Source organism: Temnothorax nylanderi, unplaced genomic scaffold, assembly GCF_030848795.1.
Source record: "Temnothorax nylanderi isolate EJ_2023f unplaced genomic scaffold, tnyl_v1.0 TNYL_tig0088_pilon, whole genome shotgun sequence".
Taxonomy (NCBI): Eukaryota; Metazoa; Arthropoda; class Insecta; order Hymenoptera; family Formicidae; genus Temnothorax; species Temnothorax nylanderi.
The window spans coordinates 612,243-638,764 of record NW_027249150.1 but is presented as its reverse complement, the minus strand read 5'-3'; the positions used below and the strand labels follow the sequence as shown (position 1 = coordinate 638,764).

At 40.0% G+C, this 26,522-nt stretch overlaps 1 long non-coding RNA gene across 1 annotated transcript; it reads left to right on the top strand.

Moving 5' to 3' along the window:
* The first annotated feature begins 14,154 nt into the window (after nt 1–14,154).
* LOC139774808 (uncharacterized) lies at nt 14,155–15,127 on the top strand. The gene is made up of 3 exons (XR_011718680.1): nt 14,155–14,352; nt 14,443–14,794; nt 14,873–15,127. It is a non-coding gene; the product is annotated as an uncharacterized lncRNA (long non-coding RNA).
* The last annotated feature ends 11,395 nt before the right edge of the window (nt 15,128–26,522 follow it).

Below are 26,522 nucleotides of genomic sequence, written 5' to 3'. Positions count from 1 at the left end.
GATCAAGATTTGGACGGCGATATACAAAGTTATATCCTAGTGATTGTCACTCTATTAGTTTAGAAAACGCGTTGAGTGACGGTAATTCGATCCGGCTCTATATCAGAAGCGTGCAGGGTGTCTCCCGGACGTCAAGAGCATTTACTAGCGCGATTTACTTTTTTCTCAGAGGCATGTACGTCGCGTTTTGGAACTAAGCCTCTCGATCCACAAAGGGAGGATAAATTACCGATCCGGGAATAATTAACCCGGACTGAGGCCGTACCAATTCAGGCGTATCTATTAGCAAATCTAATCGTTCCGCGAATCCACCTTCTTATTTCGCAAATTCCGAAAGCCTTGTTGTGCATCGCGCGCTTTCGAGCCGCCGATCGTAATCCGATCGATTAAATTTATATCGTGCCATTTCGCGCATCGCGTACAAACACTACGTGTGTGTCAATCGACACTCCCGGAAAAAAAACCAAGGAAAAAATATCCGTTTGCTCTTTGCTCCCTGCCGGGGATCCGGGGGAGGGGGGGGGAAGAGAAGAGAGGCGAGAGCTGATGAAAAAAAGAGACGCGCGAGACGAGAAGCGAAACTACCGCGAGGGGATGAGGGAGCGAGAGATCGCTCGGGATCGATCAAACAAATCGATCCAACGATCCACGGAGTGTATACGACCTCCGCATACTTCTCCTTGTTAATTGCCTTTTTTTCAGCGCCGCGTTTAGGGAGTCGGCCTAAAGAGACGAAGAAGAAAGAGACCCGAGTCAAGGGGGAGTACGAGGAGTAAAGGGATCGGGAGGAACGAAGGGAAAGGGGGGGAGCGAGGCACAGGTCCGAAGGAGGGCAGGGCGAGATCGGCTGCTCGAGAAATAGTTTACGGCGCTCCCCGATCGAAGGGAATCGCGTGAAATCGAATTCGTACGCACGTACGACACGCAGGAACGCGAAAGGGTGAGAAGGGGCGGCGAGCGAGGGGCGGCGGAGGTGGGAAAAATAGAGAAAAGGAAGACGGGAGAGAAACGACGAGAGAGAAAGAGAGAGAAGGGGGAGGGAAAGGTGCATTCGCGAGCGATCGCCAGAACACGATCCGCGTTGCTTTGAGAACGGCGATCGTCGGCAGCGCGATGACGGGGCTGCTTCTGATACCCGGCGAAAAATAAATGGCGCGCCACCGCGCCGCTAGCGAGCCTGGCGTGATAAGCGCGACGAGGTGATCCGATCTCGTGCAACGTGTGTCGGCTCGATCGCGACATTTCCGCGTTATTTCACGGCGTGGGAATTTAGCGTTTGAAATACGAGGCGGGGAATAACGTTTAACGCAACGAGAACAGCGTCTGAGGATAAAAATCACTCTGTCACTCGCATTATTTGTTGTAAAAATAATTCAGGTGAAGCAAGCTGATAATCTCTCGTGTAATCTCTGAAATTGCGCGTTCTTTGTATAAATTATTAAAGAAAAAAAGAACACATGGAGTAAAATGCATTTTCCTGTTTTGGTTCTAAAAATAAATCACGATGTCTTGTACTTTAATTTCGTTTGTGTGGAAGCAGTCGCATTAAACGAAATTAATAAAAACGAGTGTTAAAGTTGCAATCAAGTGATAATGCGGAAGGTAAGAGATTCGTGAGGAACGAAATAACGATCTTTTTCTAGAGTATCGACAGGGAGTTTCGATGAAGAGCTTCCTGTCTCCGGTCCTCGATTTTCGAGGGCGATCGAAAACGCGTCAAACGGTCGGAGAGAAGCGATTTTCTCTCTTTCTCTCTCTCTTTCTCCCTCCCTCTGGATTTCGCCGTCGCGTCGTTTTGTCCGCGTCGACGGCATGTCGTTAGGACGTCGATCGACAGTTACAACGGTGACGAACCTGTCAATGCGGAGAGCAAATAAACATCTGGAAATGTGGGGATTTGAAACTGGAACGCGATGTGCGAACGGAGCGAAAATCAGGAAAATGCAAACGTCAGACGGAACGGAATATCGCCGAAGCTTCTGAAAAATTGGCTCGACATAAAAATTGGGATAAAAATTAGCCACATACTCGGACAAATTCTACAAAATGATTATTCAGCGAACAAAATTGCAAAGTATTTTAATACGTGCGCTGTAATTTTTCTCTCTTCATCTGAATATTATTAACATTGAATTTTGTATTGTGTAACATCGAGCTGAAAACAATTTACAAATATTATTTTATATTTATTTTATATTTTATATTTATACTTGTTTAAAAATATGTACCACATCCGTTTGACTAATTATTGTCATATTGCAAATGACAATACATGTAAAACAATTGCGACCAATTTTGCGTTATCAGCAGTCCATTAAATGAAAATTTATATAAATTTTGCGAAGCATGGATTCCGCGGGCAATTGTTATGGTGTCACGAATTGAAGCAATATTTGTTCCCGTTTTGCCGCTCGCGATCCTCACATCATCGTCGTGAACGCTATGCTATTTCGTATTTTTTCAAACTATTGCTATTGTCTTCGCTGCGTGTAATCGAAGCTCAACGGTGCAACAATTCGGAGAATATTAGGTAAACAACGTTTTGTTTACCCCGTCGAAGAAAACTCTCGAAAACGGTATGCGAAAATATGTAATCTCGGCCGGATTTCGTTCTCCCGGAGCCCGGAGCACTTTCATCGCGCGCAATTGCGCCCATGTTGATTTTCCAAGAAAACGCGCTGCTGCGTTCCGTTTTCTCTCGCGTGCACGCGCGTGTCAGCGGCAGTACAGCGCCCGGATTTTTCAACCAGGCCGGAAAATATTTTCGCTTGACGAATGCGCGGGGTAGCGGATATCTAGCAATTTACGACTCCGAACGATCGCCTCTGATCGACATTCGGCTCGAGTGCGTCGCATATCGCTCGTCTGTCTCCGCACAAATTCCACTGTCCAGATCGGCGCAGAGAGAATAGATCTCTTCGTAGCGTGTCACGATATCAGAAAAAAAAATACAGAACAAAGCAATTTTTATAATACATATTTTACGAGCTATAAGTTTCTCATTTATATATTAATCTTCATCTGATGCCGTAATTTCTGTAACAGAAATGCAAAAGGTATTTCCCTTCTTTTATCTCTCATTTTTCTTGCGTCCCGCGAGATCTCGCAGCCGCGGTAGTCGCGGTTCACTTCACGACAAGCATTTTCTCTCGCATTTTCGCGTTGACCTTCCACGCATTGATGTCTCGTCGATCTCTCGATCTCGGGGGAACGCCGCAATCGGCGGGACCCACGTGTAAGGGGAAAATCGTAAAGCTCGTTGTCATAAAACGCCGCCTCCACCCAATCCCGAGTGTTTTTTTTCTCTCTCTCTCTCAATCTTCCCTCATTTCTCTCGCCAATTTCCAGCATTGCGTAAGACAGTCCTTCGGGAAGTTAGAGGCGGTGAGAGAAGCGATAACGATAATCGCCGGCTTGGACCCGCAGAACGGAGAGAAAGAGAGAGAGAAAGAATGAGAGAGACGCGGTCTCTCCCGGACTTCCCCCACAAAAATAAACGCGGTGGATGCCGCGGACTCGAGATATCGCGGACCGTTCTGCGAATGGAATTCGCATGCGATTTCCTCCTTGCGGCGGCGTGCACTTTAATTGCACCGAACGGCTGCTAATTGCATTGGATTTATCGCACGACGTTATTGATATCTGCGCGAGAGGTCGCCGAAGAGGGCGAGCCCAGGTGCGATGAATGAAATCCGCCACCGGGTGAATGAAGAAAGGCACGTCGACGATATGCGGCGGCGATCAGCGGCGATCGCTGAAATTCGGTTTTACGCGACGATCGTAAAAACGCACGCCGATGCCAACGTCGACTTTACAGGTCTTCAAAGGTCCAACGCGCGGTAAAATTTTATGTATGCACATCGAAACATTAACGACGCGAATATCGTCTAAATTTATTAATTGGACGTCGGCTCTTTGTCTTGTGCACACATGCGAAGAGAGGAGTAATTAAAGTCTTGTTTTTGTCAATGGAAATTAAAGAATTTCAGCGTAATGCCGAAGCGAAAAAGAGAGAAAAAATCTCGGCGTTTGATGCGTCAGAGAGGCGTATGTATCTTTCGACTGATAAGGCAAATATTTTAGCGGCGGAAGCGCCCCGTACACGTGTTAACGTGCGCGAGTATCAAAGCAACGCATTTACAGAATCGCATTTTCCGCGGCAAAAAAGAAGCGATTTATTAATAACGGTCGTGCGCCGTTCGAAAACGCGCCGCGAATGTGGTTGTTACCTATTAGTTTCTAGAAACGATACTCGCGCGCGTTCAAAGGGATATTTGCACTTAATTTAAAATCGCGGGCCCGCAATATCGGCAATTAACGGCGACTACTTTCGATCGTAAAGAGAGTCGCGAATTCAGTTACCGCGTAAATTCCGCGTTCGTGCGATATTAAAATCACAACTGCGAAACAAGAACCGCCGCCGTCGCGCCGGTATATTTTATATATGGCAAAAAGCGCTTTTGCGCTACGCGAAATTTGATTCGCCCGGTAATCTTTTTTTTTTTTTGGGCACGCATCAACTCTTAAACTGCACTCCGTGCGGTCGAATGTGAATCCGATTTTTTTTTGTTTTTCCATGCTTTTACAAATTTATAGAATTATCCGTCCGTTCGTTTATCTATCTACGAATTGCGCTTCTATATTACTTTCCTATATTATATACATCACAATGGCGCGTTGCGAAAATAGCTCTGTTCGCGTTTGGAAAATGGATCACCGGATGAGGATTACGCGTATATACGTATCGTACTCTATCGCGCTGCTAATCTACCTCACCGAAGTCGACGTTCTCTTCCGGAGCAAAAATGAGCTGGCTCCGGGTGAAGGGTCAAGCACGAATCGGCAACTACCTGTAATCAGTAGTATGCGGCTCGCGCTCCGATTACGGGGGACACGGCGTTCGTGCGAAAGTAATATCCACTTCCTGGCCGCGGAGGATCGATTTCCGGTATTGCGTAAGCCGACGGTTATATCGACGATTTTGAGAGAGAAAGAGAAGGAGAGAAAGTGAGAGACGGAGCGAAGCACGATAATAATGATTATTGTTATCTTCGGGTCGGACCACCAGATCAATATCTTCAAATATAGGGTAAGGAAGGGCTATTTGAGTCAGTTAAAGAAACGATCGGATACAAAATTTTCAAAACAAGGAAGAGCTTTTCAATTTTCGGGGAAGTAAGGGGCTTTTTGATTTTTTGAGGCTTCTTGACTTTTTGTCTTGAAAATTTTTTGTCCGATTTCTTCTTTAACTAACTTAAATAGCTCCTTCTTACTTATTTTTAGATGCTAGGCTAAAAGATTATTCGGAACTTACTGTGCACTTTAAAAATTGCTATTATTGTTTATGAAATAAAAATGCAGACGAAATTATCGTTAAAGCTATTTTTTGTGTTATCAATTTTATTTGTATAAATTGTCATTTATGAGTTCCTTGAAGGAATCTTCAACTATAGACGGAAAGAAGAACAAAAGATAACCTTGCGAAAGTATTTGCGAAATTCGCAAGTTATTCGGCGGCGATAAAGCCGCTCGATGGTGATTTTCGCAGGAATGTCGACGATCGTTTCCGCTTTCCACCGTCCGTAAACGGCGATCTCCTCTTTCTGTGATTTTTTTTTCTTTTTCTTCTTCTACGACGAAATATCCCGCCGATTGCGGTAGGCATTTCTTGAATTTTCCATATCCAGTAGGCTCGAGGAAAATTAGACAGTAATTTCGCTGAAGAATGGTGCGTGAGGAAACGAGGAAAAGAGAGAGAGGGAGAGAGAGAAGGAGAGAAAGTAGAATTTATCTTGCATTCAAGACTAAGTTCTGTCCGCACACGATATATAATTACATCCAGTTGGTAATCAGTCGTAAAAAATTGGTCAAAATTAGTACCGAGCTGTTTGATCACGCATATCTTTCTATCACTGAAAAATTCCCCGAGGGGAGCGACTTGAATTATTGCGCTAACGCATATATAATTATGCTAATAGTTCCCGAATATATCTCGAACCGTAAGTGTTCTCTCTTTGTTTTTTTTTTGCTCAAACGTTAGAAATTATTTGTTATTGAATGAATTGAATCCTGTATTTGTGGTTGACTAGATAATCTCGAATTCAAGTTCGATATATGCGAGGAGGACGCGAGTAAGAACCGAAAATTAGTCGCGATATCAATAGTACCGCATCATCGTACGTACCTCTGCGTTAGCCGATACGAATTGATCTGTTTAATTCGTAATAGAAACATTAAGATGCCTGCGAGCGTCGCGGACCGGAGAATAATCCGAGACGAGAGAGAGAGAGAGAGGGAGAGGGAGAGGAAGACGTGAGCCGCGATAATGAGACAGATATATCGTAATTGGCAGTGATTTCGTTGGCAGCTCCGCTCGACGCCTTCGTCTGGGACGGATTATGGAGATGCCTCGCGCGGATCCGCTCCACAAATAATTGCAATTACTCCGCGGAATCGACGTAATCCCCCGCCGCGTTGTTTCTCGCACTCCGCGCTTCGCAGGCCGCGATTTAATGGTTTGCGCACACATTAAGATTCAATCTTCGCGGCTCGAATTAGCGTGTGTATCGCGCGACGCGGCGGATTTCTCGCCGCGCGGAATTGCGAATTTTCAAGGTTCCTTAGCGTAAGCTAAACGGCAAAGTTGTTGACACGGGGTCATTAAACATTCCGACGAGATATAGTCGTTAATTAACAGGCATCTGCTAAATCTGCTTTCCTATAGATAAAGAGGCGAGATTCTCGAGACATCAATAACCATAATATCTCCCGTATCTCACTTCCGGAAATGGAAATCTATCGCGCGAAGGAAGGAAACAGAAAAAGCGTCCTGCTTTATTCATTATGTGAATGTAGCAGTCGCGTACGTACCTTTTTTTGTCCCGTCCCGTCGCGTCGGGGAGATTCGCTTTCCGGCGAGGGAGGTTCATTGATCGACGTTGAATCCCCTTCGACTCTTCCGATCAGATTTTCTCAGCGAGCGCATAACAATCACGCGCGGGCGCGCGCTGATTAGAATTATTCCGGATCCGGAATGCATTCCCATTCCCGTTCGCCGATTGTTTCGCGCGATGCAAACCGATTTTAAGCGCGCGGGATTTTTCCGGCTCGCATAAATCCTCGCGGAGCTTAATAGTTTACGCGGCCATTAGGAGATCCGATCGGATCTCTCGCGCGTCGCGAATTAACACGCGTATCGCGGTTGTACTCGTAATTGTCTAGGCGCGATAAGAGACGGCCATGCATCGTAATTAATTTCGCATCCCCGGCGTGTTTCGCTATAAAAAGGGCACGCCGCGCGATGTCGCGCCGCGCATGATTAGTGGTCTCATCAATGCGAGAAAATGATACCCGCATCCTCGCGATATTAATTGATGGCGACTACTTATTTGCTCTTTCAGTCGCCCCGCATTACGACCCGCTGTTTTCCAAACGGAAAGGTGCCTATTACGTTTGCGGACGTTTAATTTCTTCGATTAATTTCTTCATTCCAAATGTGGCCACAACGATATTCGCAATTTTTAATGGCTAGTGAATTCGAGTATTGAATTGAATTAATCATTAAAATTAATTTGCGCGCGGAAGAATAAGAATAAGAGTGGATTCAAAAAGGTTAAAAGTATGAAATTAATTTATCACAACGATGACGGTGTAAAAATTCAGGAAATTGAAAAACTGGAGAAAGAATAGAATATATAATTGTATAAAAACTTAACAAAATGTGTGTAAATTTAACGACAAGGCAAAACAGATCTCTATCTTTCATATTTATAAATTTTAATATATTTCAACATAGAGGCATCCACTGAAATCTTGCGAATTTGCAAGCGCGAGTAATTCAAAATGCGCGTCTCGCAGGATCGCGTTGCCGAATTACAATTTAGCGACGCGATTCCGTAATTAATTAATACGATGATCGCCCGATTCGCCGGGCGCTAACACCGCGCTTGGCGATTTCCAACTTCCCGGGCTACCCGTGTTACCCGTTTCTATTTGCTCTATTAATTGATAAGGATCTCGCTTCCGCGCTTTCCGGTCGGATTCGCCGGCAAGAATGCCACTAATTGAGCAGTCTCCGTTGCGCGTTGCGCGATCGCGATTACGCCGAATCGGAATAATTTCCATCCCGTAGTTAACCGCGACCAGCTTCACGCGCCGCGGCCTCCTTCGATCGCCGAAACGCATCTGCATAATGCCGCGCGTCGCTCTTCCAGCGAGTGCATCCGCGCTGCAGAGCTCGAGCACGCTCGCGCGATCGCGGTGCCGCTCCAGTTAACTCTCGTTTCCGATACGTCCCGTGCGAGAATACATATAAAGATTTCTCGTGAATAACAACTTATTTAAAAAAAAAACTAATTAAATATTAATTAATAAATGTCACTTATATATTCATCAATTTTTCAAGACGAGATATCTTTTTAAGAAGAGGTCTTCGGGATTTTACGATGGAATTTATGATATTATTGTCCATTGCAACTTCCTTATTATTATAATATTAATTGCCTTTTTTTATTAGAGCAAAATGAGGGAGGTTACAGTCATTTATTATCAAATCACGGAGGGATGCACCGCCGCGGTTAATCGCGCATGTAAAGAACACAGATTTTCTCAGATGTATGCGCTAATGGATGGCGGCACCGCGGCACCCTTCGTACCCGCTTTCGCACGCGTGTGCAGCGCATAGTAGACACGGATGCTCGCGCGCGGCGGCGGCGACGGCGGCGGCAGCGGCCAGCAACCACGAAGCTCTGCTTCCAAGTGATCGGGAAGGGCGATAATGATCGTGACCAATTTGTTTTCCGCGTGAAACGCCTTCGAGATACAACGTTGCTGCAATTATGATAATGACGTTACGGTAAAAAGCACGACGGACGGACGCGTGATTTATCGCGCTAAGCGTTCGTTTTCTCCACCGCGAATCGAATCTCTCGCGTTCTGTTCTGGCAAGGGCGCGATCCGTTGCGCGATTCACCCTCCTCCTCCACCGCCTCCTTTTTCCCTCGCCGACCCGCACGATTCGCGCGAGATCGGCCACTTTTCTGCGGCGATTAGGCAATAGAAGACTCGCGCAACTGACAAATCGGATTCGTGCCCTTTCGGCTTCTTCCTTCTGCGTTACAATGCTAGAAGCCGGCGGTCGGTTACTTCAGATCGAGTTGCACGAAGCATTACCCGTCTCTGAAGTTCTTGAAAATATCGGTTATTGCTCTTACGATATGGCTACAGCTGATCGAAGCTGCATTTTATGTCTGTACCTACTTTTATAAATTAAAATTACGATTATTACAAGTACTATCATTATTATTAACAATATTCTAATTTTTAAATTATTGAATAATACCGATTTAGTTTAATAACTCTACAATTTTTATAGTCGAAATGTTGGTACTTCAATATCTTGAATTAATTTCTAGAGTGGCAACCTTTTATTCTCTGGAAACGTATTTTCTTTTTGTACACAGAGAATTGCGGCAAATATGTATGTATATGTACAAATACTATTATCGTCATTAACGACGTTCGCAATAATTTGTCATTTTTACATTACCGAATAATACCACTTTAGCTTAATAACTCTACAATTTTTATCATCGAAATGTGGGTACTTCAATATGTTATCTTGAATTAATTTCTAGAGTGGCAACCTTTTATTCTGGAGACGTATATTTTCATTTTGCATACGGAGGATCGCGGCAAACATGTATGCACTGTTTCTCACGAGACGCTAAATTAATTAACAAATTCGGCACAGACGCAACGCGAGATTACGATATCCGAGGCGAGCCCCAATTAGCAGTCGACTTTTATTCGACGCGAGAGTTTTACGACTCCGGCTCCAATCTACGCCATTTTATCGCGCGTGCGAAGGTGAGGATAAAGAATATATTGCATATATTTCACGGAGTTCTGGGCTCTCTTTGTGGCCGCGCCACGGCCGGATCGCCGTTCCCCCGTAGTAGTGCGTTACCAAACGATAATTATTAACAGCGTAATGATAGTCACACGAGACGCAGTCGAGCTTAATCCTTTCTCTCCGTATGCGGACGTATACCTTTCCTTCATGGCATGCGTGTACACTGGTTCAAAGCCTATACTATCGTTCCCACTTTGAATCGTAATTGAAATCTCTCGGTAAAAAAAAAATTAACACATTTGAACTGTATAATACGCGCGTTTGGAATCAAACGTTCTACGAGAAAGAACGAATTTACGGAGGATCGATAAATACCTGGGGATAGAAAAAACATACTGCAGATGTAAATTGTCTATGATTGATTATAATTATAACATGTAAGCGAAATCGTGTAATATTTAAATGAAGTTATGACTAGCTAGACGATAGATTTTTTCCTTCCCTTTCCCTCGGGAAAGAAGAGTGGCAGATTGTCGGCGGCGTGTCGTTCGGATTATTTCAACGCCGTCGCGACAAGTGCGTTAATCGCTGTTTTAACGCATCTCAAACGTTCGTAACGCTGAAATATCGCTTTGTCGCCCGTTGCCAAAGGCTCGGCTACAGGGTCGGGCTTTAATGGTCGCGAGCGCTTTATGTATGCGGCGTCGCGCCGAGCGCTATGCAAACGATGACTTCACAGCGATATCGCGAAATCCGCGAACCCAACTCGTTTTCTCCCCACCCTTTCCCCCCCATTTCATCCCCCTGAGTACACGCAAAAATTAATCGAACCGCGCTCAAAGGCCGAAGGTACAGTTAATTTCGACATAATATTGAATAAAAATATGTCGGGCAACGTTTCCGCCAACGCGAATTGATGTTGCGCTGAAAAAAAGAAGGAAAATAGAGATAAAAATAATAGTTGAATTTCAAACTTGGCGAAACGCACGTTGAAATCAGCGCGATTAATCAATGCGATTAATTCTCACGCTTCCTTTTTCCCTTGCATTAGTTCGCGGCGCATTGTACGATGCGTTCAGTTTACTTTTGTCACCTTACTTTTCGTCTAGTTTTGAACGAGAGTTAACGACGCGACGTCGTCACGTAACTCGCTCATTGTCGGCGTTACTCCATCGTCGTGCCGCTGCGAAATTATGCGGCGAACAAAGGAGATGCGAGGTAGCTGTTACGTGACCGATGGCGCGATACGCCTTGTTACGATGCTAAATCACGCTTAATGATTTCAATGATCGCGCCGCCGCGCCGCGTCGAGGGTGTATTCCCGGCGTTATTTGCATACACCCCGTATGCGATCTCAACCTGGCAGTTCTGGAATAAGAGGACGATGAATTTCCCGAAAGAATGGAAGGGTTGTCCTCCTCACGCCGGAAGACAAATGGCAACAACGAATTTACGTTCCTTTTATGACGAGCGAAAAAGATGAATGACAATTGGGAAGCGTTCCTCTTGCGAATATATCGCGCCGCCAGGATGAGACTCTGGCGCGATCGACGATGAAAGAGAAGAGAAAAATGCAACGCTTGACCCTACGTCTCCGGGTAAAGGACAGCGATTAATTATACTAGGCCGAGTATTGATCGGTGGATAAACTTTTCACCAGGTGGAAATCTTTCTCTTTCGCATAATTTTTCGATGATTATTTCTTTCAAGGAGAGAAAGAGAGAGAGAGAGAAAAATATTATTCTCCAAAATGACCAAAGTTGTGGTGTACGATATCCAATATTTCCAGGATTTTTTTCAGTCGCGACTCGCGAGAGAAAGTGCCGGCATTCAGAGGCTCGACGATCGCTATTACTCACGATCGAGCCTGCCGGTCCGGATCGTTTGCCGTTCTCCATCCGGCGGAAACGCGCGCGCGGCGTTTTATTTCAATTCGACGTCATCGTGGCAACAAGTGCATCGCGGCGCTATTAGATCCGTCTCCCTCGCGCGCGCGTATAGGTATATAAAATATCGTTTTGTAACTGCCGTGGGCTCGGCTCTCGAGCCAGAGGAGGGCGTTAATGATCGTGACCAATTTGTTCTCTGCCGTGAAACGCTTTCCCGCGGCGACTGCGCCGGAATTTTTGCTCCTGCCGCTCTCTTCCACTGTAAAAATAATAAAAACTACGAAAAGGTAAAATTTTTAAAAAATTTAATACATATATAATAAAAAATACTTTATTTTTACGCTATAATTAATTGCACAATTAAAAAGAGCTGTCGGGAGACGTCACGCCAAATATACTGATTTGGCACATATTGTGTACTTCATGTATATTCGTACATATACATACACAGCCACATAACACGCGCGCGTGCGTGTATATTTAGTATTAATATTGTAAAATAGAAATAAATATGATTAAGAAATATTAGATTTGGCGTGACGTCTCCCGACAGCTCTTTTTAAATGTGCAATTAATTATAGCGTAAAAATAAAGTATTTTTTATTATATATGTATTAAATTTTTAAAAAATTTTACCTGTTCGTATTTTTTATTATTTTAAACTTTTTAAAACTGTTTTTTATTTATTATTATTTCGAACTTTTTAAACCTGTCTTTTACCGTTTAATTTTTTGTTTTTTGTTTTTTTTATTATTATTTAACTTACTTTAGGCAGCAGTCGGGAGTCTTTTTTTTTAACTAACTTTTTTACCAATTAATTTTTAAGTTCTTGTTTTTTGTTTTTTATTATTATAATTTTTGTTTTTATTAAATTTTTTTATCAATTAATTTTTAAGTTTTTTGTATTTTGTTTTTTATTATTATAATTTTTGTTTTTATTAAATTTTTTAAGTTTTTATTTCCTTTGGCTCGTACACGTGTATCACGCGTGGTGGTAGAAGAACACAGAGCTCGCGATATCTCAGATTTATAAAAAAACATTTTTCTATATTAAAAAAATGTAATTTTCTTTAGAATAATTAATTTTTTAATATTTAATAATAATGTACATGCAGACATTGGAATAATAATATCAGTACTAGCCATGTGAATGGAAGCAGGATAAATTTAGATTATATAATCTAATCTAATTATATAATCTTACCGCTATAATTATAAATACATGATATTTAGCATATACTACAAAAGCAAGGATTATTATTCTCCATATTTTTTGTCTTTTTTTTCAGAGAAAAAATATGACATCCCATTATCAACCTTTATATTGCGAGAGTTGTAGTCGATATCCCTATGTCGGCAGAGTATCCGTAGGAGAGGAGGGTAGTGTTGACTTCATCTATCAATTTGCGAAGAAGAGATTTGTTCCCAAGAACCATCAGAATATTAGCATATATCACACTGCTCCTGACATAATTGGACCACCCAAATTTCAAAACTATGGACAACTATTTCATTTACAATTTCTTTTTGAAAAAATGTTGGTATGTATATTTCCTGGTATTATACATTATTGTCTCGTAAAAAGTAATCGCAATTCAAACTTACAAGAGTTTGTGGTATTTGACACTTTTTGACTTTTTAATACAGAGATGGAATGGAGATGTCGATATTTCAATATCTCCATGGCAAAACGAACCTGAAGATGGGACTAGTTCTATTTGGCAATGGTATAAGACGAACAAAAATAATTATATTTGTATGTAATATTTGATTTATGAGATATTGCTAAGAAGATATTGTTGCTGAAAAGATATGCTTTTGTTGAGAAGAGAGCATAATTATATATTTTCTGTTTTGAAGGTATCGAGTTTCATGAAGCTGTATATCCAATCAGAGTCTGTATTTACGAAATACATCATCCTGGATGCGTAATTCAAATTTCGGCCCAAGATTCTAATAATAAGTGGTTTAAGTTGTGGGATAAATCGTCTCATTTTGTACCGCCGACATCAAGATTATTTTCTCCACCGTTATCGCATCCGTGTAACTTTAAAACCAAAATGCTCAGACTAACATTTAAAAACAGTTCACATGTCTCTTACACAAAGCTAGATGCTGTGATGCTCATCGGTACATCAGAATTGATCCTTTCTAAAAATCCTAACGAGAGCTTAACTAATCTGTTAAAAAGAATTAACTGCATGTACTCTTCATGCCATGACGATGGTCATAATTTAACAGCAGATTTAAAAAGTGCACACTTGGATGTAGTTTATCTGCAAGAAAATTTCTCAGAATATTGCGTTATTTGTAAAAGGTATTATTCTAGTCGACATTATATAGGTAATAATATTCAAATTCTTTTTTTGTTAACAATAAAAATAAATTTGTTCCAATGTTGTTTGCAGCGATATACGAAGGAAGACTTCTTATAAGAGTAATCTGAGGCAAAGAGAAGTACCTCATGAGGTAATTCCTTGTTATGAGCAACCTATTGGATGCAGATATTCGCGTCGTATTTTATTAAAAAGTCATTCAAATTATGCAAAGCGTATGAAACTCTCTTCGGATGAATCCAATGAGCTATCAAGCAGTTTGTCTGAGCTTCCTGTAAAGTATCCTAAGAAGTCTATTTTTTTAATAATAATATTTATTACAATGTCATTTCTAGTATAAAAGTTTTATATTTTATCTTTGCAGGATGAAATACTACTAATAATATTAAAATACTTGGATTTGATAACGTTATGCCGCATGAATCAAGTAAATAGGCGCTTCAATTATTTAACACGGGACCCGAAACTCTATACACGTTTGAACATGCGACGTGTGACTGACAAACTTATTACGCGCAATGTATTTCGTTGCTTTACAGCTAGATGTGAATCTTTGCAACAATTAGATCTTACAGAAAGCAACTTTGATGTTAATGATTTCGTAAACTTTCTTTATAATTGCGGCAGAAATTTAACGCAATTAAGATTAAGTGACAGCGAATCTGTTGACAGTCGTGTTTTACTTAAAATTTCAGAGATATGCAAAAATTTGAAAGGTATGTATATATGCATATACTATATAATTAGCAAGATTATGGGTAAATTGGCATATAACTAATACAAATTTTTCTTAGAATTGGATCTAAGTTATTGTCGACTCATAGACGACGAAGGATTTTCGTACCTCGAGAATCTGGAAGGTTTGGAATGTTTAAACCTTGTTCAAACACGTGTAAGAACTGAACGTTTTTGCAAAATACTGCAAAAAAATCAACGGATGCGTGAGTTACATTGGGCCTCAAAGCATATGATATTAGAAGCAGTTGCAATAGAGTTGGGAAATTCGTGTCGTGACTTGGAAGTAATAAATTTTTCTGCACATCATCTTACACCTCAGAGTATTAGTGCTTTCGCTAACTGTAAGAATTTACGAAAAGTGCGCTTTGTTGGTTGTCCGTAAGTATATGTGCTACATTTTCTTTTAAAATATATTATTGTATTCTTTATTAAAATTTGTTTGCTGAGCTTGCGTGCATCTTGAAAAAGTTACATTAAGTTTCTCTTTGCAATTAATTACTGTGTAATAATATTATATGATTTTTGTTACAGATTCGATTATTCAGTTACTTATAATAGCTTATTTAAATTACTTTCCACTTATCAAAACTTGCAAGAAGTTCATTTGTTCTTTGCTGAACTCACTGATCACCAGTTAGAATTACTAGCAGAGTGCAAAAACTTAAAAAAGTTATTTCTTGATCTTGTGAAATTTCATACACCTGATAAATATTCCGTTATTTTTGAACAATGTCCTAACCTGCAAGAGTTTTGTTTCATACACTGTGATATAAGCGATCAATTGGTTAATCAATGGAAAGAGAGATATCCGCATGTGTCTGTCTATACATACGACAGCCAATGATAATTTGAATAGTTTTTGTTTACTAGTTTATGACATATCAATTTAGTTTTTAGTTACGTTTACTTTTAAATTTTTGTACTTACAAACTTACTTTGTAAAAATTATCTGGTAAATTAGGTTGTAAAATAAGTTAATATCTAATAAAAACAAAATATTTATATTTATTTATAATTTTGTTATTTTTAAACAATTTTATTTTATTTTATTTTTCTTTTTTATATTTGACTTTCTTTGGGCGATAGTGTCATTCCTTTGTTTGAAATAATTGTTCAGCGAAATACTACAAAAGCTACATTAATAACATTAATCGTCAGTAAATTCTTGATATTTTTTTTCCGCAACCGTATGTCTCTTTCGTTTAGAAATATATCTCCTGTGATACTTTTTCTAGCCACAGTTACTAAAATATAACAGTTTCTAAAACAGCTTTCTGTGAAGTTTGTTGTAAAATTTATTTTTATACTGTTCTGAAACTAAACTCATGAAAGCTACTATGAATATTGGCAGAATTTGTCTGCCATTTCCTCTTAAAAATTACACTATAATTTTTGTACATTTAATTTTTAAATACTCAACCTTGTGATCGTCGCAGAGCATTTAGTGCGATTATCTAATTCATCTGTATTTTTGAAAATTGGTTTTACCATTATTAGTCCCCCTTGATATCCTACAACTTTTGTCTAAAATGTTTTTCCGTGTGTTCCATATTATTTAAGATATTTGTCTGGAGCATTTAAAATGCCACACTCTGTATATTGATTATATTCAACATTATATGCCATTCATACTGTACATTCTTTATACAAAAGATTTACGAAGAATTCGACGTGCCGTGCTACTTGGTCGAGCCAGAGACACGAGCACGGCGCGGCGCCGACGCCTGTCATTAAAAATATATAAAAAATAGAATTCATTGTTTTTCTATAAAATAAAAAATAAGTAGCATTATTTTAAAAATTAAAAGAAATGTGTACTTTTTGGTGAAAAAAATTATTAAACATTTTAATTGCTTATAACAATTGGATTTTGCAACTTCTTGTAATTTAAAATATTTTTATAAAAAGATTGTCTTCTTAGCTTTAAAATGTCTTTTCGAAGATTTTTCTACGATAAGTACGACCAAAGATATTAAATTTTAAACTAAACGTGTTCTTTATTTTTCGAAAATTGTATTGCTTATAATTTCTGGAAAAAAAAATATTTTGAACGAACAAAAAAATATGTATCTTCTTATTTTATGTATATTTTGTGTGAAAAAAGTTTCGACTAATTTAAAATACAAGATTATTATTTGTCGTCCGATTTGACGTGGAATTGCTCATCATAACATTTCATTATAAAAGTACAATTTGTTAATAAAAAGCTAAGAAGTTAATTTTAGTAAAAATTAATGTTATTAAAAATAGATACCTTATACATATTATTCTCTGTAAAACAAGATTTTTTTTATTTTTTTAATAATAAAAATTAATTTGTTCCAATGTTATTTGCAACAATATAAGAAGGAAGACTTCTTATAAGAGTAATTTGAAGCACAAAGAAGTATCTCGGGAGGTAATCTCTGGTTATATGCAATCTAACGGAGAGAAAAACTCGCGTCATATTTTCTTAAAAAGTCAATCAAATTGTGTAAAGATTCGAGTATAAAACTTTCTTCGGATGAATCCAAGGAGCTATCACGCAATTTGTCTGAGTTTCCTCCAAAGTATCCTAAGCAAGAAGTCTATTTTTCATCATAATATTTATTGCAATGTCATTTCGTACTTCGAGTATTAAAGTATTTATTTTATATTATATATTTATTATATTTTATCTTTACAGGATGAAAAATACTGCTAAAAATATTTAAATATTTAGATTTGATAACGTTATGCCGCATAAATGAAGTAAATAATAGGCGCTTCAATAACTTAACACGGGACCTCTACTTTATACACGTTTGAACATGCGATGTATTGAATTTGACAAATATATGCACGACATATTTTGTTATTTTACACCTAGATGTAAATATTTGCAACAGTTAGATCTTACAGCAAGCAACTTTGATGTTAAGGATTTCGCAAACTTTTTTGATAATTGCGGCAGGCGTTTAACGCACTTAAGATTAAGTTACTGCTCATATGTTAACAATCGTGTCCTACTTAAAATTTCAGAGATATGTAAAAATTTGAAATGTATGTATATATATGCATATAATAGTATATAATTATCAAGATTATAAGTAAAGTGCATATATCTAATACAAATTTTTCTTAGAATTGGATCTAAGTCATTGTCATCTCATAGACGACGAAGGATTTTCGTACCTCGAGAAAAGCTGAATGGTTTGGGACGTTTACATTTTTGTGATACACGTATAAAAACTGAACGTCTTTGCAAAATACTGTAAAAATTCAACGGATGCGTCAGTTAAATATAGACTTTATATACGAAGACGCAGTTCTAATAGAGTTGGGAAATTCGTGTCGTGACTTGGAAGTAATAAATTCACTGCACATACGTGGTCTGACATCTCAGGGTATTAATGCCCTTGCTAATTGTAAGAATTTATGAAAAGTGAACCTTTTCTGTAAGTGTGTGTGCTACATTTTCTTTTAAAATATATATTATTGTGTTCGACTTTTAAAATGTTACATGATTTGAGTTTAGATCGGCGTAAGCCAGATCGGTTTCTATCTATAATTATTAAAAAAATATTTGTACGAGAGGACTTTATTTTTAAAATTATTTTAAAATTTATTAAAATAAAAAAAGTAATACAAGATACAGTATCTATATATGTTCAATGCGCCATAATTTATGAAATATTAATGTTTAATAATTTTCGTGTGTGTAATTGTTTAACTCAACAGAATAAAGTTCTTTTATTTACTATAATTATTATATGTATTATAAATAAAAGAAATAGAATTATGATGACATTACACGTATTTTGGTACATCATAACTAATGAAAATACATCACATGACAATTAATTTTTGGTCTAGGAACTTTCAATTTGTGCACTATCAATATTATAGTTACAATGTGTATACGTTTTTGGATAGTATCTAGCATAAAAACATTTAAAGCACATTTTTAATTTGCACTAAACTCATTTTATGAATGCAACTTCTTTGCATTAACATGGTTGATATATCATTGATATGAAAAAATAATTTAAACATTAATATTTGATAAATTATTATTGCTCATTAAACAGATTTACTGTACCTTGTATTAGTGAATGGGGTGTACTGTAACATGTTAAATATTTAGCAAAATTCAAGGGATGGTCAAGGATTGGTTGTCCCCTTTTGTAAGATTGAGTGCGCTGTGAACACAAAAAGATCCGGGGTTACATCCGCAAAGTTCCCGAATGTTGCCGAACCTTCGCGCCTCGGTAATAATAAGTAAATTAAAGGACAAACTGACCATCGACCGGACGATCAACTGTTTTGGCCCTTTTATCTAAGTCTACTCAGCTGATTTCGAGGTCGCTCAGATAGCCGATCAGCTGCTATCGGTGACTAGCTCCCCAGACAGCATGCTTGTCCAGAACCGGGACATTAAAGACATCTTTAAGACATTTTACGAAATAATTGCTAAAAGACGTCTTACGTCCCGATTTTGGACATGCTGGTGCTGTCTGGGTCCTGCTTTGTCTCGGGTGCTCTCACGCGCTTTTTTATTGAGGCACCCAAGACAAAGGAGATCGTTAGCCGACGCGCGACGTTAGAAAAAGTTGTCTACGAAAGCTCGGTTTTTCGAGTCTAAAGCCGGTTCTACAATACGTCGCAAACGATGGCAACTGCTAGTTGAAAAGTGTTATTTCCACGTTGCGTTTGTCAATTGCGGTTGTCAAAAGGGAGTTGGCGAACTTTTAACTTTTTTGGTGACAGTAACTGGCAATCAGCAATCAGAAATAACACTTTTCAACTAGCAGAGTTGCCATCGTTTGCGATGTATTGTAGAACCGGCTTAAGAAATGTGCCACAATTCGATGGAAAACGCTTCTGCAATTTAGTATTAACGAAATACGAAATGCGCGGCTAATGATCTATAAATTCTCATATGTATTGATGCCGAATTTTAGAGTTTGATTTCAAAAACTGTCCTTTTTTCGGGAGGAGTCACGGTCCTCTGTAGAGTATTCTCTAATATTGAGAAGATTCTGATACAGCTAGTATAGAGTATGGTTGGGTGTTTGTAAAGTATATCCTAACCCAGCTAGCAAAAACTTTTAAAAGACGTCTTAAAACGTTTAAAAAACGCATAAAAGAAATAGGACGTCTGAAGTCCTTAAGATGTCTTTTAAACGTTTTTAAAATGTCTTTTAGAAGCTTTTGCTAGTGGTGACGAAGATTCCCAACTGAGGAATACGATACTGATCATTTCTTAGTAAAGTAAGAAAACTATCAAACAGTAATGCTAAATTAGTTTCAAAACAAACCTTGGTCTCGCACAGTGAAAATTGAATTAAGGGCCATACACTCTATTCCCATAAAAATTGCAATTGTAACGAAGAGAAAGCCACGGTACATACAGCACTATACCTTTCCTAAAAGGTTCGACTCAAGCTCTGTGGTCCAATGAAAAAGAAGAGAAAATGTAGACCATAGAACATTTATTTTATATACAAATTACATACACAGACATACAAAAAGTATTTGCATATTATGGCGTAAAGCTATTACAATTGTTAAGTATTTTATTTAGTATTTATAACGATTTTCAAATAATATGACAAGCAATAGAACATCACGATTTATAAAACTCAAGTCAACGCGATATTTATCGAAATATGTAGACATAATACTGTCCGTTTTCTGCAATGTTTCTACAAACGTTTATTATACTGCATTTTCTCGATTTTTATTCAGATTTATCTCTTACTCTTTCTCTCTTACAATAAATATACCGGGTCAATAAATATTTAATCAATGAATTACGTTACACAAATCAAATACGATCCAAAATCGTTGTTTGCAAGTGAGCTGGATGAAGTAGATTAAAAAACCTTCTAAATGAGCTTCTTGGTAAGGAACAAGGAACGGAACTTTCTTGGCTCTCGAATAAGAATACTATGTAAGTGTAACTTCCATAAGTTACGCCTCTCAGTACGCGTACATAATAGTATAGCAGGTGGTTTGCAATACTCGTGAAAGAATGGAGTTAGAAGGAAGGAATATTCATAGCACTTTACAGGCAATAAGCAATATAAATGATCTTCTTCGTACATATCCTCACTCCTTTTTTCCGTTTCAAGGGTTGAGCGAGAAAAGGTTTTTATTATGTTATTACAACCTTCCACGTTGCATGTCTGTGCAATAGTTTTTAAAACCATTTTATCTCGATCAACAACATCTGCAATACATATTAATATAAACTTTACGATTCTTTGAAACCCACCCAGTGCATAAATTATGATATTTACCAATGTAGCACGACATAGTTGGCGAGACCTATTTGAATGGTTAAAAATGATTCTAATTAAATATAATTTGACACTACAAAAGCAGTGAAAGGTAGCAGCGATTGCTGCACGTTCCGCGATCACGTGCGGTAACATCGCATGCAGTCAGGGTCGAATCTCGCTTTAGAAAGGGAAGGGCGACGACGGGAAATAAAGAAATTCGACGGAAGCCGGAACATCTTCTTCTCGTGATCTACGACGGGACGGGCGACACGTGGACAGAAGCCGGCACGAATTCCGGATGCACCTCTCGGGACGGGCGACACACCTAAGCGCGTCGTTCAGATTCTAATCTCGAGGCCATCCCGAAGGCACTCGTCTTACTCACAGACACCGCGACAACGCGTCGTCCGAGTCCGGACCCGGCCTCTGCCTGTCCTACCACTACGTACTGGGTGGGCCGGTTGACAGTTTTATTACGACGTAGTAGCTTACTTCCCTGTAAATCATCATTTTTCGCTCGCACTCGGCGGCACGCTCGAGACGCGTTTTACAACGTGTTTTCTTTTTTTTTTGTCCCATCGACGTCGCGACGTCGAATTTAAAAAAACGAGAACGCGCGATTTATAGACGGCAATTCGCGTCGCGAATTGCGATCCTGTTATGGAGATAAAAGTATTCGTGAGTCCTCGCGGTAGAATTGCGATTTTTGCCGGACAAAAGGGGCCCCCTTACGTCCTTATGACAGAAGTGAACACGCCCCCGTTAACTGTAATCACTTTTAACCCTAGCTCGTCATATTCCGGTCCAGCGGACCGCTGAAAGTTTTCTAGTCTTCACATTTCCTTATATTAAGTTCAGTTTAAACTCAAATCATTTTCTTGACCTTATATTATCACATAAACATCTTATTCAGACTCTGTATATTTCCAATTCCTACGCGTTACAAGCTTAAAAATATTAATTATAATAAAAATGATAATGCGACAAAGTCAAGCGGTCTCACGAACCGGAGTAGAATTAAGGACTCGAAAATAAGTGGCTAGCTATGGTTAAGCAACAGATATCAAAACGATTTTTCGAAACATATGAAAATTTTATTCGGATCTCTTATAGAAGAGTAACTAGAAAAGGAATATGAGAGCTGATCAAAGGCACCGCTTCCCAAATGACCGATTCATTTATATCACTCGGCAATATCCAGCCGACAAATTTTCAATAACGAATGAGCGAGTAAACCTCACTGGCTTCCGTTACATTTGATTTGTTAGTCAGGCATCGGAGCACCGGAAGCGTTAATTCCCAAGCTGGAAGCGTTGATGTCATAATTTTTCAACGAACACTCTCTCTTCTCTCTCTTTCTCCCACGAGAGGGGCAGTTTGCACTTCCTGAACGCGTCCAGGGCGGCTACCATCCATCCGTTCGACCTCCAGCGATCCTTTTTGCGCCGGTAATAGGTGCGAAATTATATCCTTTCAAACGGCGAGGCTGTCCCTCGACCCACCCCGTATAATTTTCTGACGACGAATCATCGTCGCTTCGCATTCCACTCTGTCTCATTCGCGCTCCTCCGCTTCTTTTTACGCCTCTTTCTTTCTCCCCGCGCAACTGCATCCCGCGGGGAGACGTGTGCATCCCGCAGCAGATAAAGGGAAATGTGTTCTCGCTATCTTAACGAATCCTTTCCGCGGCGGTAAATTACTGTAAACGTCGCACGCGCCAAAGGCGCGCACGATCCTTCGCGCGCGCGATGACTGCCGGGCGCTTTGAACGATAAATTTGCACGCGGGAATATTTCGCTTTGGTCGCCGAAATGCCACCGAAATATAAAATATAATATAAAATTGATAAAACACGGAGTGCGAGCGAAAAAACAAACTCGCGGCTGATAGCGTAACTCGCATATCTCGGTTTACGCGCGTCGTAATCGTGAATCTTCCGCCTTATCGGTTGCCTCGGGATGTTAATGAAATTTTAATATTCGACGATTTGTATTAACCCTTTCGGTAGTTAGGCGCGCTGCGTATCAACTCACGACGGTGTTTAGATAAAAACCCGTTTTAGATAAAAATTTAATTGGTGCTTTCGAAATCTCCATGATGTTGGATTATGGCATGCATGGATTGCGAGATCCGCGATATGTGTTAAATTTTTCTGGTATTTTATATAAACAATTTTAATAAATAAAACTCATGAAGCATTTTTAACTTGAATCGAGATTGATCTAATAAAGAATTCAATATTATATAAGTATTCTTATTTTGTAGCTGCAATTCCATCTTTATTGTAAATCCATTTAAATTACAACTTGTTAAACACAAAAGAAAACAAATTTTTCTTGAGACCCGCGATATATATTAAATCTTTCTGGTATTTTATATAAACAATTTATAGCTTATGAAGCATATTTAATACTTGTATCGAGATTGATCTAAATAAGAAAATTAATATTATACAAATATTCTTAATTTGTAGCTGCAATTCCATTTTTATTGTAAATCCACTCAAATTACAACTTGCTAAACACAAAAGAAAACGAATTTTTCTCTCACACGCGAAAAATTTTTTCTATTTCATGTGGAACTTTTATTCGGCGTATTATAAATATTAATATTTATTAGAAGAATTTGTAGAATAATAATAGCTGATTCTAAAAAAGAGCGGCCTGGTGATTAATTATCGCGTTTAACGCAATTAACGAATAAATTTCGGTCGCTCGGGCTCTTTCCCAGGAAAAGTAGTCAGCGTCCGCGTATCGGCGCGTCCATAAAAGTTAAGAATTCCTCATCAGCGTTACAGGCGCATCCATAAAGATAACCGTGATGAATACCGGAGCACTTTGTTTCTTATCTCCGCGTTGCGCGCCCGCTAGGAAGTAACACCTGTAAAATATGTTTAGCGCGCGTTCAAAGATACAACGCGAGATAGGGGAACGAGAAGGAGGATGGGGGTCTCGGTACCCCGATAACCGGTAGTATTGCTTTTCCGTTTCTGAGACGGGGGTGGAGCACGGCGTCGATCTCACCGGTCGATTCGCGCGTCAAGGGACGGAAGTCGCGAGTGCAATTCACGCAGGCACGTATTAACAATCATTTCAGAACCTACAACATCCCTCAAACATCTAAGCGAAGAAGTGTTATTTACATTCTTTTATTTTCTTTCTAATTGAACTGAAGAATTGCAGTATCATTTTTACTTTTGCTTCCAAGGAGGAACATGCAGTAAGAAGTAGAAAAAGTCCAGGCTATTTCTCGAAATCTGTGTCTTATTATCTATTAAAGATGCCTTAACTGAGTGTTAAATAATATATCACTCGATCCCTTCGATTAATTTTACAGGAGCTCGCGAAGCATCGAAATAGGATTTTTCCATTAAAAATTGCCGAAAGCGCATATAGACATTCGTCGCGTCCAAATAATCTCGCGAAATCGCAAAATCGGCGTAACGACGGTAATAAAAGTAAGAACAAATAAAAGACGCGGGGCGTCGCGTCGGCCAGTAAACTCGTATACGACGTGGTCCCGCGTCGCGTATCGACGCCACGTCGTTGCGAGCATATCTGATAATGCAAATTGCATTTTTACAATCTCTCCCCCCGGCGCTGACGTAATCCGGCGTGCAACCGCGGAAAGAGCCCCGTCTCGGCGCTCGTCAGCCCGGAATTTGCCTCTTCGGAGTGCCATGCCGGCGAGAGAGAGCCGCCGTGAGACGCGTGTAATCGAGGATTATTTATGGTGCGCGGCGCGTATAGAAAATCTCCGTGTCCCGTTGTTTTCTACGAGTGTTATTCTTTACGTTCCCACCCGACACGCGAATGGCAGCGCGTTACTATTCTAACCGCACACGTAGCCGGGGCGACGCTACAAGTCGATAAAAAGGATATAAGGGGTATATCGATGTAATAACAACAATGATAATAAGTTTATTGAAGTGCAATAATAAAGGCTAAGATCAAGAGAGCTGCACCTCGAAAAGTGAATATCAGTATCAACAATAACAAGCTTATGGCTACTTAAGCCTAAACCTACAGTAATAAAAAATCTATACCTTTAAAAATATTTTAAAATATTATATATACGATATATATAATTGATAGAACATGCAACTGTACAATAATTATATTATGTACAATAAAGCAATAATTGTAAAAAGATAACGGCAATAAAAATAATAACGTTCGCTCGAACTCGAGCGCAGGTAGGTATGTGCTTCTTCGAGTGTGAGAATTTTTAAATTAAAATATAATCTTGTTAATTCGAAATGACGAAGCTGGAGTTCAATCGGGTATATCAGCCTTTTCCATTAACGCGGCGAATAAAAATAACCGTTGTGCAACCGGCCCTTATTCCCTCAGATCTTCGCGTCGGGGCGTCAGCCGCGGGATCCGTCGTCGTCATCGTCGTTGTCGGGTCACCGGGCCCCGCAGTAAAAAGCCGCCCCTCGTTTTCTTTCTTTCTCCCTCTCCTGACGGGCGCGTCTCTCGATTTGCCTCGAGTCAAAAGTTACGGACGAACTGACGGACAGGTGACGCAGACGGATGCCGCTCATTTGTCTCGCTTCGAGTGGAGCGAGCGAGATCGTCGGGTAGGGATCGTGGCACGGGAGGACGCGCGGGGAGCGCAAAAAAAGAGAGAAAGAGAAAGGGAGAAGAAGACAAAGAGAGGTAGAAAGGGAGAGAAAGAGAGAGAGAGAGAGAGAGAGAGAGAGAGAGAGAGAGAGAGAGAGAGAGAGAGAGAGAGAGAGAGAGAGAGAGAGAGAGAGAGAGAGAGAGACGGGACTAAGGGCGGTTGTAGGGAGAGCCGCGAGACCAAGGAGGACGGGAGGAGAGTTTTCGGACGAAGGGGACTCCCCGTCGCGCCGGGGCCTCCCGCTGGCGGCGGTCAATTTGCTGCTCCTTTTTTTCTTATCCGCTCCTTTCTCTCTCCCGCCCCTCCTCAAGGTCCTCTCCTCTGCCTCTCTTTTTCTTTCATTGCGCCAAACTCCGGCCGCGAGAATCCTCTCTTTCTTCGTTCGTCTTTCTTCCATCGTTTCTTTATTTCCCGTCTGATCTCTCGCCTTCGTTCTCTCTCTCTCTCTCTCTCTCTCTCTCGCTCTCTTTCTCTTTCCAGAGAGCTCTCGCTTCTCGCTCCTCGAAGTCATAGGTTTTCATTCCGCGCGGTCTATTTTTTTCTCCGCCGCCGTGCGAAACGCGCGCGACGCGTAATCGCGCCACGCGCAACGATGCGCAGTTCTCACTCTGGGGACTGACCAGGTCAACTTTTTAGCGAAATTGAGTTGTACGTACCCGCCGATGTAATCTGCGATAAGGGCTGCCGAGCCCCGCCGAGCGAAATTAGGTCAAATCTGCTTTCCGTGCGGCGGTAGATGGACATTGCGTTTTCGGACACAACGTGTTCCATTTTAGATTTACGTCCGCGGTTATTTAAATGCAACTTTTCTTTATTTCTCGGACGTTCGCGCGGA